General features: G+C 45.5%; 1 long non-coding RNA gene across 1 annotated transcript in view; it reads right to left on the bottom strand.

Annotated features, from left to right (window-relative positions):
- Positions 1 to 14721, bottom strand: part of LOC105854258 — a 25478-nt gene that overhangs the window by 10072 nt on the left and 685 nt on the right. The window contains exon 2 of the long non-coding RNA XR_001145955.1: positions 14586 to 14676. This is a non-coding gene — a long non-coding RNA (uncharacterized LOC105854258). The remainder of the gene's footprint in view (positions 1 to 14585; positions 14677 to 14721) is intronic.

Below are 14721 nucleotides of genomic sequence, written 5' to 3'. Positions count from 1 at the left end.
AGGGAAGGAGGTAGGAAGGGAGGGAGGGAGGGAAGGCCACCAAAAGTTTCTTGGCATCCTCTTATTCTAAGGATCAGTGTCTTGAGAGATCTGGAAACACCACTACATTGCACGGTCCCTTTGACACAGCTGGCCTGCTATGGTGAGTGACCAGCTTTCAGCCTGATGGAAGAGTCAGTGATTAAACAAGTGAATGAAAAAGTAGATGATAACCAGAAGGATGCTGCAGTGGTGGCTGTAACAATCCCCGGCGACTGTGTCCACCCATCTCCCCCTCTCGGATGGGAAGGCTCTGGCCTGGCGGGGATCAAACAGGAGCTGCAGATGCTCCGCCTGCCCACAGGGGCAGCCATCCACCCAAACTGGCCAACAGAAGGCTTCATACCTGACTGTGACAGCAGAGAGGTGGATGCGCGGCGCAAACCCTTATTCCTGTGGTATGTGAGCTGGATCTGGGAAAGAGCCTTTTCCTTTTCCATCTGAAAATTACGTGAGAACCCAGAGCTGCAGCGAGTATGGTCCAGACCAAGGAGAGAGGTCCAGCAGTCAAGAGCTCACAAAGCAAGATGAGGGAAGGAAAAGGAAGCCAGAAGGTTGATACAAAGGATTCCATGTCCTAGCCTTCTGCCCCCTACTGCGTGAACAATCCAGTCTTCCTTGGACTTGACTCTCGCTATGTGACAGGGCTTGGGAACCCCCAAGCCGACTGAGGTTCTGCCATCCACAGCATCAAGACAAAACATATGACCTTTAATGGAAAGGAACTTGAATACAATTAGTAATTGTAATTGTGTAATATAGAAAAGACCCTAAGTTACCCATCCCCTTGTGGATAAATGTCCAGCCAGTGTTGACCCACAGGGGCCACAGGAGAGGGGAAGAAACAGACAAGTCCTGGAGGAAACGAGCAAAATCAAAATCAAGATATACACGGCCACAGTCACCTCCCCCAGGTCTCACCCACATCTGTGTCCCCCAATTCTGGGCCAGGCAGGGTCCCCCAATCCCGGGCTAGGCAGGGCCAGAGCAGGGTCCTCATGAGTCTCTGCTCCACATGCTCCCGGGTCTCCTTCTGGCCGACCCTCTTCCTTTCTAGCCCAGTCTCCTCTCCAGCTTCCTCTCCCTGCTCGGCTCCTCCATCCCTTGAGTGGGGCAGGGAACCTGAAACCTCCCTTTTCCTGGGGACCCCCCCATTACAGATAGAGTTGGGTTTCTGCCAATCGGGATATCCCCTGCTAAAAGTGATTGGTGAGCCCGAAGGTGCCAACAGGTGCCCACATGCATAGAGAAACACCAGGTGCTTCCATCTGCAGGGGACCCAGCTGCCCACTCTCTGCGGCGGTTAGTCCCCGGCATTAGTGGGGGGCGAGAAGGGGCACATCCCCGTAGGGGGGACTTCCATCTTCGCATCCTCGGCCCACCCCCACTGATGAGAAGATAAAGCCATCAATTCATTCAGCTCCTGCCTACTCAGCACTTAGGGCCCTAGAGGGAAGGTTCTGGGCTTGAAGGAGGCCCCACAGCATCCCAACAAAAGTAAAAGTGAGGTGATGTGAACAACACCTGGTGCAGTAGGAGGAACCTGGGGGGGGGGGCGGGCACAGAGGGTCAGTCTTGGAGGTGAGGAGGCCCCCAGGGGCTCCCACCTTTCCTGCACTGAAGACTGGCCGCTTGGTCCCCCCATCCCTGGAGCGCTGGTTTCCAGGAGGCCGTTCAGGGAGCGAGCTGGGCTCGCCCAGGCCACGCTCTGCACTGGCCACCCCGTCAGCTGTGAACAAAGCAGGGCCTCCTGGTGGCCCAGCTTCCTGGGAAGCACAGCCATCTGTGAGTGTTCCTTCTAGTTCATTTGCTTCATTGGCGAGTATTAAACGGCCCCATAAAGATCCAGAGGAATTATGGAAATGGGTATTAACATTAAAATCAGAGTACAATTAGAACATTTCACTGCATAATTGTTTGGCAGGGCCTGCGAGGAAGCAGGGCATTTCCAGCTGTGAATACGGGGTCACAGGTTGTCTGACACCTCAGAATTTCCAGGGCCAGGCACACAATGGGGCGGGGGTGCCCCGGAGGTGACTGTGGTTGGACCACGGTGCAAAACTGCCACTGTCTTTGTCTGACCCCTGGCATTGCTGCTTTGAGCTGCTGCACCAGCTTGCACGGCCAAGGGGTTTGTCCAGACCAAGGGAGCGGGCAGCCGGGAGAAGCCTTGCTGCCACACTCCCGGCTCTCTGTAATTAGCACTCCGACAGGCGTCAGAGAAAATGGCTAATGGCTGACATGGCCCTCGGTGCTTTGTAAGTAAACACCATATTGCCATAGACATGCAATTAATTACACAATTCTCCAATTAAACATGTTCAAAATGAAAACGGGGGTGGGGATGAGGTATCAGAGAAACTCTGCCAAAATCCTATTTTTTCCTAAGAAATAATAAATGACTACACTCTCCAATGTCACTAAGCTGTGTTCCAGCATCTCTTGGCACCTGACCTGCGGCTGCCGTGGTTTCTGAAAAGGTTTGAATTGCTGGACCAAAAGCCTCTTCCATAGGCACCAGGTGTGTCGCTGTCCCTGGTACTGGAGCTTATATTATTGGCAGTTGCACTGGCATCTGCCAAGTCGGCATCCCCTGTCCCAGGGGCTACAGCTTTGGGCAGTTGCATCAGTACCCTTCCCTGAACCATGACCTGAAGCTACCCAGGGGTCAATGCACACCTCCCCACGGAGTGATGCTCACAAGTGTCCGGGTCTTGCGGCTGTCTACCAGTGGGTTACTTCCGTGGGGTGAGCAGGTCTGAGTGGCACAGAGAACACTCCTGAAATCCCCATGGGATCGGCTGTAACCAGCCATCTCCAGAAGCACTATCTAATCTTTGCCCTCCTCTATTTAACCTTTCCTCGATCTTCCGATCTTCCGCAGGTTTCTCCTGAGTTTCTTCACTCAAGAAATCTTTTGCGGCCCTCCCTGGTGGCGCAGCGGGTTAAAGCACAGCACTGAGAATCTAAAAAGCCGCTTCTGCATGAGTTCGATTCCCGCCTGCCCCGGAGGTGACCACATGGCGTGGCAGACCTCTCCTGACCGCCCGCTGCTCCCCTCAGCAGTGTACTTCGTTGATCTGCCTGTTCTGTTCCCCACTCTGTCTCTGGTGAGGCGTCTCACCATCCCTGAGCCTCTGGCCTGTACCCCAGTTCTGTATGCACAAATAAATAAATCTTTAAAAAAAAAAAATCTTTTGCCCTGGGAGGGTGAGAATCCAGAAGATAAGATAAATCTCCCATCTAAATGTTAAAGTTGGAATCAAGTATGAAATTCCAGAATAGCGGATTTTCCTTCTGTTTTGATTTTTACTGCAATTTACAAGACAAAAATGTACACAAATGTGTCTTTCATTTGTTAAGTTGCGTTCTCTGATTCTAACTGGGAAAGGATGTTTGAAGGAAAGGATATTTGTACTTAACCTTGAAAGGATAAAGGAAGTTTCAGAAGGAAAAAAGTCAAGTAGGGTGATGATGGGAACTCAACATTTGGGGAGCCAGCACCCCAGCAATCAACGTGACTATGAGCTTACAGTAAGTCAAATTAGGCCCACAGGAAACAGACATCCAAGAGGCAGTCTGGCCCCAAAGGCTGAGTGCCTACTCTGGCAGATGGAACCACACAGAATAAAAGGGCAACATTTATTGTGCACCCATTACCTGCCAAATATTCCATATTTGTTAAATGTAACCATATCTAATAGCATGACAATGTAACCATAATTCATAGCATGAAAATAGAATGGTTTATGTTATCACCACTTTGAAAATAAAACAAAAATTGGGCTTACGGAGGTTAAGACACTTTGCAAGTGTCACTCAGCTAGCAGTTGCTGGAGACATGGCCATCAGGAGCCAGGCAGGTTTATTAACAAGGGAAGGGCAAGATCAGATGCGACACATAGAGGTTACGGGGAGAGAAAAGATAGTCTCACAGTTCCGAGTCCTGTGAGCAACAGAGTGGACCCAGAAGCGTTTCAGTGTGTAACATCCAAACTGGCATGCATCACTGATAAGCCAAAGACATTGGCAAAGCTTGTCTGCTTTGCTTTCAGTGTAAAAGTCTCGTTGCTTCTACTGGGAAAACTAATAACATAACAAATGAAACTATTGTTCAGTTTCATTAAAAATAAATCTGATAAGATGGGCAGAATTGAATTAACCAATCTCAATAGAGTTCTCATTATTGGAGCAAATGGAATATTCTCCCTAATAGAATAAGTCCTGGTTCATTTTGGCTGGTCTGAGCATCTCCTTGCTATGGATTTGGTTTCCAGCCTTTGGTTCCAGACACGCTCATTCTAATGTTAGTATTAGCAGGTCAACATAATGGACCAGCATACTAGATCTGGCAAGAGTTCTGGATGGATCAGCATGACAGATGCAAGGGCCTCCGTTACCATTGGCACACAAAAACTGTCCTCCCCTCCAAGGAAGTCATATTTAGGGCCCTGGAGCTTGCAAGAGAGAAATAGTCCTTGTTCCAGAGAGGGTGAGCTTGGGCGAGAATCCGATGATGGGCTGTTCCTGGAGTCAGGGATGGGGAAAACAGACATTCAGCATGCCTGCTTATTTTGGCTGGCTCTGATTGAAGTTAGTGCCAGCAATATTTCTATTCCTTTGCACTGGCTGAAGTTCAAAGGCTCAAGATTGAATAGCAAAGAGAACCATGCAGGTATTTTTTGTAGAATCACACTTGCACAAAGACACATACACATTTGCATCACTTTCACTAAAATATAGGTCACAAATATATACAGAAACACAACAGGGGAAAATGGAGATGAAATGTATATGAAATAGAAGAACTGTACTGACTGATTAACAATTTATCTCCAACTATGTAGCTGAACCACTTTTCAGAAATGGACTGTAAATTTTGTCCTGAACTGAGAAGACATCAATACACACACACACACACACAGTCAGCTCATGATTTAAGCCAGTCACTGGGTAAAACCAATTCAGCTGTTTAAGGAGAAAGCCAATTTCTTCTGGTCCTTAATGTCTGAGATCATTTTTAATTGAGGATGCTTATCAAAAGGAGGTTTAAAGATGTATGTATATATGAATGAACGAATGAGCAATTGATGTGTCACAGTCCGAAGAGGCATCAAAAACCCTCCCGTCCACACCTCTATCTACTCCAGTGCTTGAAAGCTCCCTTTCAAAACACTCTCTGGAGCACAGATCCTGTGATATGGCTCTCACTGTTTTCTCAAACAGTCTCTGCTCTGAAGTTCATCTTTGTGCTGAGTTGAATTTCTGTCACTATAGCAATATAGTTGGGACAAGTGTGTCTATAAAGAAGTACAGACTGTGTGTGCATTGAGATGTGCATTTTAACTGCTTACTTATTACTTTCCAACTGATTTATCACGGGAAAGTAATGCTCTGAGCCTCAGTTTCCCTCTCACAGCCACTTGATCACAGGATTAGATGCAAGAATGTGTGCCAATTGTCTGGTTACATATAGATGAAAAGCAAATTTATTTGGCTCATTCACAGCTTATTAATTGAACATAGATGTGTCCATCTAGGTGTGAAAGATGTGGCATTCAACAAGACAGGTCAAGTCTCTTTCATATTAAGAGTTTATTAGACTTTCTGCTCTGCTGGTTCCATTGATATCACCCACATCCAGAAACTTCACACAAATTTACTAACAACCTACCTCTGTAGTGAGAATAGTTAGGTGTCACCTTCCTGTCCTGATTCTCTGGCCAAAATCTAACAAATCTTCCAACTTTGTGACAAAACTAGACCCAGAGCAATGGCAAACAATGGTTGGATTGGCTGTGTGTCTCCTTATATGAAGATCTGACCTTAAATGATGTCTTTATCACATCACCGTGTATTTGATAGTCCCCACAGGGGTCTACTTTCTCAATTGCACCACTAGAAATTTTAATAAAATCCACGTTTAATTTTTATAATTCAGTCCACAGCAGCCAAGAGACTAGGTTCTCCACTGAAGATTCTTATAATTATATATAAAAAAAAAAAGAGTTGGGTCCATAGGATAAGAAGTGCTGCTGCCCTGAATTCTTAAAACCATGAACCAAATACTTGTCATGAAAAAAATCTGTCTAGTTATTAAAGGATTAAACTCACATTCTGCATGCATAATGCCTAAATAAAGAAGTAAATGTTGGCTATATTTTAATGTAGTAGAGACAACTGATTCAGTTTTCAGTCTATTTCCTGGTTAGGATTCCTCTGTGCTTCAGACGTCAGATATGATTTGTTGGCAGCCAGGGCAACACTAAACATGGTATTTCACAGAAATAAAATCAGGGTGATGATGGAAATAAAGGCTATGAATAAATAACATTGACTGTTTATCAAGTATGTTATATGTGTACAAGACCACAAGGGGAGCTTTAAAGGCTAAGTCCTCCCCGCCAACTCTGTGAGGTAAGCACAGCCTCAACTACCTTCATTTTACAGATGATGAGACTGGCTCATAAAGAGGTTAGTAAGTTGTTCAAATAAGTGATGCTAATAAGTGGAAAGCATCAATTTAAGCTCTACACCAATTTCCAATTTAAGACTACCACGAGTTTCTTTCAGGACCTTGGACAGGTCACACTACACGTGACACGGGTTCCTGAAGGTAGGTTTGGACTACTGGACAGTTAATGTCCCCTCTACCTATCCCAAATAACAATTTAAAATTCCTTTCAGCTTAAGTGGTGAGTCAGGCTTATAATTCTTTTTCAGATGCCAAATGATCATTCAGTGCTAGGAAATAATCCGTTATTAAAGTCATTGGATTCCCTCATCATATAGGGAAGAGGATGGAGTGTGGTGCTATATCCCAGTAAAAGAATTCACTATTTCAAAGCAAAAAAAGGAGTCCAGGTATTTGTAAGACCTGGTGAATACAATCGGATCATGAAGACACCAGTATTTGACTTCCTAAGACCCAATCTTAAACTATACTTGAAATAGTTCCTTTACTAACTCATATCCACATTGGTTTGGGGTGAATTTTCAGGCTTTATTTCTGAGCTTGAAGTAAAATTGTAAATGGGTCACTGACTTCTAGAGACAAATCATTGACTCTCTCTTGCTCTTGTTTTTCTTAAATGCACCTGTGTTCTTTTTCACTTGTATTTCACTGGTTTTTAAAATATGACTTCAAAGTTGCTGGAAGTAATCATTGCATTCCTCTCACATAGAGAAATCAAAAGCAAATATAAACTGCTCTCTAAGCTCACTTCTAAATCTAAGCAGACCCAACCGCTGTTAAATATTGCTTTGTATGCTAAGATGCAACATCTCTCTGAATGGAATAAACAAGCTAAAACACCAAATGGTATGTGACGGTTAAAACATAACTGAGCTGGCAAAATTCATAAACTAATAGTGCAAAGTAGCCCTTGGCACATGCTATTTTCAGCAGTTTATATTCTCTGACACTACTTTCTTTTTCGTGCCATCTGTAAAGTATATCCTGGCTTTCTTCTCAACGAGAAATTTCTTTTCTGGAACGCTGATCAAAAAAAAAAAAAAGAAAAGAAAAGAAAACACTTGATGTATCAGTTAATTACTATTGAGAAAGTGCAACTTTAGCAACAGAATGTGCAGTCTTAGGTTATATGGGACAGATGTGGGAGGCTGATATTAAAAGTGAGAAAAAAGTGGAAGTTGTCACATACCAACTAGGAGGTACTAAGTATTTCCCATCTTCATAAGGAATTAACATGTTTAAATCCCATTACAGATAGAAGTATCACTGTCATTAAATGAAAATGTCACTCTTTGACTGAAATAGGACAAATTTAAGCCTCTCATGCAGGATGACTGCAGGGCAGCTCTGGGTGGGGAGTGAGGAGAGCGGAGCCCATGCACTCACTAGCTCTATAGCCATGGGCAACTCAGTCTACTCCTTCTTGGTCTTGGTCATCACACCAGATCAACAGGAAGGGTCTTTCAGCTCCAAAGTGCTTTGGTCTGCCAAAAGGAAAATTCATAGTTTATTTGTTTGATATAGTGGGCTACAATGACCAGCTGCTGAACACTGGACAAGACAGATGGAATCCCCAATATGATGGAGCTCATGTTCAAGTATAGAAAAGAACCAGTTAACAGTCAATCAATGACTGAACAAGGTAGCTCCGGGCAGGAGTGTCATAAAGGATGAAAACAATGAGCTGACAGGAAAGTTCTTAGATGGGTAAGGCTCAAAATTAGTTGTACAGTAGTGTAGAGCATTTATGTAGTAAGAGAAGTGAATTTTAATGGGGTGGTATTTTGGAATGTTACTATTTCATATTGCAGTTGTGCAAGGTAATTGAACCATTGAAATACAAATTATTCTATTATAGATTTCTTCTATTTTGTATCTTGAGCACTTATTCCCAAAATGTGCATATATAAAAATATGCATATATATACATATATATATATATATATATATATATAACATATGATATATATATGGTGCACATTTCAATGAATTTCAATTAAGGATTATAGAAGAGAAGTTTGACATTTCTAGTAAGAGAAGTTATTGGGTTTGATTGGGTTAAAAATAACTGTAACCAGGGGCCCTCCCTGGTGGCACAGCGGGTTAAAACACAGCACTAAGAAGCTAAAGCCACTTCAGTATGAGTTTGATCCTCACCCCAGAGGTGACCCATAGGGTGCAGCAGACCTCTCCTGTCTCGCCCGCTGCACCCCTCAGCAGTGTACTTCATCAGTCAGCCTGTTCTGCTCCCCACTCTGTCTCTGGTGAGACATCTCACCTCCCCTGCACCTCTGGCCTGTACATAAATAAATCTTTAAAAAAAAAATTGTGACCAGAACCATAATGTGCAACCATCTATTTTTAGGCCAAAGTGATCAATCATTGGGAAATACAAAGTATAATAGGCTCAAATTAGAAGATTGTAGTGATATCTTCTAGGTAGGTACAACCCCTCGCCCCCCACCCTCAGTCTCCTGCATCATCTTTACAGATGGTAGGGACTAACTACTTGTCTGAAGATAACCCTTTTTGCACTAAGAGTACTCTTAGTATTTGTGAGGCTACTTTTATTCTGACTTTAATCAGGTTGGTGGACTGTCATAAACAATCACTCCTACGTACAGTTGGTTAGTTCACAGGCTTGAACCAATTAAGACTCATTGGAATCTTTCTCCAAGGATTTTCAAAGGGAAATGAAATAGGAATTAAGCATCTTTCCAGGAGTTGCATTGGAAGGGGTGGTGGTGGTAAGTTTGGGAGCTGCTGACAGGCATAGAGAAGAAGCCTGTTAGAAGGGAAATCTTGAAAGCGATATCTACAGATATTTCTCACACTGCAATACCCTAGACATGGTGATGACATGGAAGTAAATGATGCCCGTGGGAGACTAACTGATACCTTTCTCCCATCTTCCCTTGACCCAAAGATGGCTGTACCAGAATCACTGGATCCCTGTGCACAGTCCCCATCTATGGCCAAAGGGACAGTTGCCATACACTAAAATTTTGTAATTACACTAAAATGCCTTGCACTAGGAGATGACCCTGATTATCCATATGAACCCAATGCGGCCCAGTGGTCTTTTAAGACCAGAGACCCAGAGCCAGAGGAAGAAACATGAAGGCATTGGCTACATCTACTATGTACGAGACAATGAAGACAACTCTAAGTTGAACTCCCTGCCAGGTCTTAGTAAGGGAGATTTCAAGTAAAGAACAGATTCCAATTCTGCATGTTAATAGCACTAATGATGCTGGCAGCTTCTGTCTAAGCAAGCCAATGTCCCAAGCAATTCAAATGCCTCTTGGTTGTGACCTTCACAGACAAACCATTTATGCAGGGCGCCACTGTAACAATTCTGCAAATGAGGAAACTGAGGCCAAGCTGAGAACTAAACCCAGCTGACGTCAGACTCCACATCTGGGCTCAGAATCCCAGTTTAATCACTGGGACTGGGTCGGCTACCTTTGGGGAAAAAGAATAGGGAGCCGCACATGCAGAAGAAAAGGAGCAGCTTGGGAAGCAAAATTACTGGAAGAGGCCACAACTGGTTTGAGTTTTTCTGGATGATTAAGAATTAATCAGTTGGGTCCTGACTGGAATTTCAGGTGGAGGGAAGCTATAGGGAGTGACTCTTGGGCTGAGTTTAGGGGATTTAACTCTAAAGCAGTGAGCTGGGGGACCAGGCGGAAGCCCTCTCGGCAGGGGTTTGTGCTCTAGGCTGATGGGATTGTGACCTTCACAGAAGGTCTGTGCTTGCCCCTGTCCTGGAAATGTGTTTCCCCGTTGGTGGTCATTCTCTTTGACCCCTTGTCCTAGCAGGTATCTGATGACCCTCCTGCTCACAGTGAACTTCCCTGTGCACCTTTATGTCCTTCGCCTGAGAGCCTTCAAGAAAAGCACAATGTATAAAAACCCAACTGAGTAAAAGGCCAAATCCAAGATAGCCAATAGTGTTGCCATGGGTCTCATTTGCCAATTTCATCTCCGTTGCATTGCAGTGCTTCCTTTTAATGGTCTGATCAGGGCCACTCTCTCCGCTTCCCTGCTCTCTTGCTTATTCTATCCATCCATCCATCCATCCATCCATCCATCCACCCATCCATCCATCCATCCATCCATCCATCCATCCATCCATCCAACCATCCACTCACGCAGTCATTCAACAAATGTCTAGTGATTATCTGTTACGAGACAGACACTGGAGAATCTGAGGGCACAAAATAAATAAAATATAATCTTGCTCTCAAGAAACTCATTGTTTAAAGACAGAGAAATGCAGAGATTATTAACAGAAAGCAGGTGTGGCTGCAGCCAAAGGCAGGAACCTCACAGGGAGGCCCTGGGGGAGGGGACCTTCTGTGCCAGTCAATACGCTGCCCCAGCTTGGCTTCACTTGTACCTCTTTGGATTCTGCTTTGTGGTGCTCAGGCTGAGCAAAGCACATTTCTGCTTTGCCAAGTGTCTCCCGTTAGGATCTGCAAATGGTGGTCCCAAGGGAGTTGGCTGAGTTGGAGGAGGAAGAAAGGGACAGACCGGGATGCGTCTCCCAGCCAGGTGACCCTGACCTTCTCTGCCCTCTCAGTCTGCGTCTACATCACCCAGCTGGTACAGGGGGCCAGTTGACTGGATGCCAACACTGATTCCAGTTTTTGTTTTCTCCCAAACCCACAGGACAGGCCTCAATTTACCCTGGGGAGGGGGGCAGATGGCCAGTGCCCCCCCCCAGATAACAGCCCTGCCCCCTCCTGAGTCCACAGACCACGCACCCAATGAAACAGCCCCTTCAGGGGCCCAGACTCAGCTCCTGGGCGCTGCCTCTACATCTTTAAATTTTAATAATCCCAGCCTCTTTCCTTTGTTCCTGCAGCCTTAGGTGGGGCTCCCTCCCACCTGTGATATCTGAGGGTCTCTGCCTCTTTTAGTTCAATATCTAGTTAATAATTCTTTCTATTAAATTCTATCTGTTAAGATAACTGATGTGAATTCTGTCTCCTAACCAACCCTATGGAAACAGCTTCCAAAGGAACTCTGGCTCCTGAGGCCCATGGGGAAGGAATACTGCAAGCTCAGAGAACAGTTCAAGATGTCCCTTAAAAAGAGAGGGAGAGGCTACGTACAGCTGGGACTTCAGCTCAGGTCCAGAGAATTATATTTTGATTTGATCATGAAGACTTCAATACTAAGTACTTCTCAGTTTTATGTAAGGCACGGGGCGGGGGAGAGATGATAATATATATACAGCATAACTGAAGTTATGCCAGACAGTCCGCCTGAGCATCATCATGCCCAGTTACCCACCCTCGGTCCTGAGGGGGTTACTATCCCAGTGGCCCAGGTGGAAATGCCACAATAGGCAATCTTGTCTCCAAGAGAAAATCCTACCACAAGCTTGTGTGTGTGTGTGTGTGTGTGTGTGCACGCGCTCATGCATGTAATATCTGTATAACTTCAAGGACAGGACAACTTTGTGGTCTTTGGGGTGTAGACTTGAATCCCCTAACGAGACTTTAAAGATGATCCTATCCTAGAATGGGCAAAACGTGCAGGTTTTTACAAGAAAAGAGAGTGATCCTGTCATAAACTTCTCTACTTACGATACTTGTGATGTCAACCCCAAGGAACTAATATAGTTCTAATTTAAAGAGCAAAACAGACACAAATGGAAAGTAACAAGTGTTGATGAGAGGAGGTGGAGAAACTGGAAGCTTGTTTGTTGCCAGTGGGGAGGAGAATGCACAATGCAATGGAAACATTGGAGCAGTTTCTCACTTGTAACAGGGAGTTATCACAGGACCCGGCTATTGCATTGCATAATTGACCATCAAAGGAACTGAAAATAGGTGCTCAAATGAACACAACACATGAGTGTCCATAGCTGTATTCTGTGAAATTGTCGTCAGTAGGTGAACCAATGAAGGGGACCTCGGCACACTATGGGGTATGATTTGGGCACAAAACTGAATGAGGTACTGATGATACACGCTACATAGAAGAAGCTTGGAAACCTTGAAGTCAGACACCAAAGGTCACAAGCCATTATGACTCCATGACATGAAATACCCAGAATAGGACCCTAGAGATAGAAGCTGAGAAGACGGGGAGTGGGAGAGAAAGTGCCTGATGGCTGCGCAGTTTCTTCTTGGGGTTTTGGATGGAGACAGGCATTAGCTGCATAAGTGTGGTTGTTCTATTGACTACTGATTGCCCTCTCTCTAGATGGTTCATTTTCCTTTATATAAGTATCACTTCCATCCTCAGGAGGAAAATACAAATACTGGTCTAGGTCTGGTAAAGCAGAGGGCAAGTGTCGGATGAGATCTTGACTTGAAGAAGATAGATTCGAGCAGACACTAACCCTGTGAGAAATGAAGGTCCTGGGCTAAAGCCAGCAGTAACTTAGAGCAGAAAGAGAAAAGTAAATTGATTGAAAAGAGCATGAAAGAGAGTCCCCAGGACAAGCTGCTTAGGTCAGTCCCTCAGGCCTAGGGCTCAGATCCACATGTGTGTGAAAATCATCTCTGCCACATCTGTGTGTGGGGCGGGGTGGGGCGGGGGGGGCGTATTAGGATGACTGACATGGAGATGACTTCCTGTAGATTCCAGAGTATCCTGGAAGTCAAGAAACACCATTGAACTTTGGTGCTGTGCCTCAAGAGTTCCTCTTGATCCAGTTCCTTAACGATGACCCACCCACCCCACCCATCATGTTTTCTGTCATCTGCGCCTGAAAGACCCTCCAGAAATGTGAACAATGAGTCAGGTTCCTGCCATGTTACTCGAAGGTGCCAAGTTGTCTGCCATTTGTTTTTCTGGAAGGTAAATAAAGCTGTAACTGATGCCGCTTCTACAGGGAGAAGGGAATGAACAAGGATGGCCTATTCCACTAATCACATTAGGTGCAGGAACTTTGCCAGTTCACATTCAGACGCGGGAGATCCAGACCATCCCACCCCCACAGAGCCGCCCAGCCCACTAGCGGTGAGGACACATGGCTCCTCATCTTTACACAGAGGCACCGAATCTCACTGCCTGTTTACCAGACACTGGGGGCGCAAGAGTGCTGGCCTCCGGCTGGACATGGGCTTGCCCCAGCGGCAAGGTCTGTCCAGAAGAGGGTACAGATGACTGGTAGGGATTCAAACGCATGAAAGAAAATCCACAAGAAAATCCAGAACAGAACCTAAGACACCAGGTGAAATGCAGAAAGAAGGGAATCAGTGAAGGGAATCGGGAGGAAGTGAGGGTTTTAGCTGGAGGAGTCCAGTGGTATCACCAAGGGTCAGAGTCAGGGGACCCGAGACCAAGACGGGCCGGTGGCCCAGCCGGCCCCGCACCTTTGCCCTGTGCAGTATTAACGAAACTGCGAAAACAAAGCAAAAATCCCAGCAGGAAGAGACAGACCCAAGTCACGTGGAACATGCTTTACAGAGGAGGCCGGGTAATGAAGTGGTCACTCCGGCTAAACTAGTAGCCACGTGCTTTGCAATTCATCAGCTGAAAATGCTTTAAACTCTGTGTTCCAATTAAAAAAATGGCATTTGCTGTTTTCTTAAAGGGGAGACAAACACAGAAAGAAAAATGTCCTGTCAGTCTCCCGCAGAGCCTGCCTTCTAGTCCCGTGTTTTTCAGTAAAGAAAGCAGGGAAATTGGATTTTGAGTGTTGAAGACACAGTTCAAAAGTCTCCAAACCTGGCGTGGCCACTTTTCTGGGGAAGAATAATGGGGTCGGATCACCCAGACTGCTCCAGAAGCCTCACTCTATTGAATTGAATCAACTTTAGACAACTGGATTTGAACTGTGACTTGCTTACGAACAGCAGTCGGCATGGGGGCAGAGGCAAAGGAGCTTCTCAGCTTCTCTCTCCCTTTCCCCTTAAAGCCTCTCAGCTGACAGCCCAGGCCACCAAGGCCTTCTTCCCAAGGAGAAGGCGTTAGAATAATGATAGAATCTGGGAATCTATTTCCGCACCCAGAGGGCTCTCGGACCCCCTTGCTGACCCACCCTCCTGACCCACCCTCTTAAAAGTGAAAAATAGAAATCAAATAAAAAGCAAATAAGAAGCACTACCTTGGAACTGGGTAATCAACTCTATCCCTGGGGGGCGTGGGCTGGAGGCCATCCCGGGCGGCCTGCAGGCTGGTAAACAGGAGAAATGGTTCTGGGGAAAAGAAGCACAGTCCTTAAGCCACATACAGAGCGTGTT

The sequence above is a fragment of the Condylura cristata genome, unplaced genomic scaffold, assembly GCF_000260355.1.
Source record: "Condylura cristata isolate star-nosed mole 26May11 unplaced genomic scaffold, ConCri1.0 scaffold00032, whole genome shotgun sequence".
Classification (NCBI taxonomy): Eukaryota; Metazoa; Chordata; class Mammalia; order Eulipotyphla; family Talpidae; genus Condylura; species Condylura cristata.
This window is presented reverse-complemented; position numbering and strand designations above follow the sequence as displayed.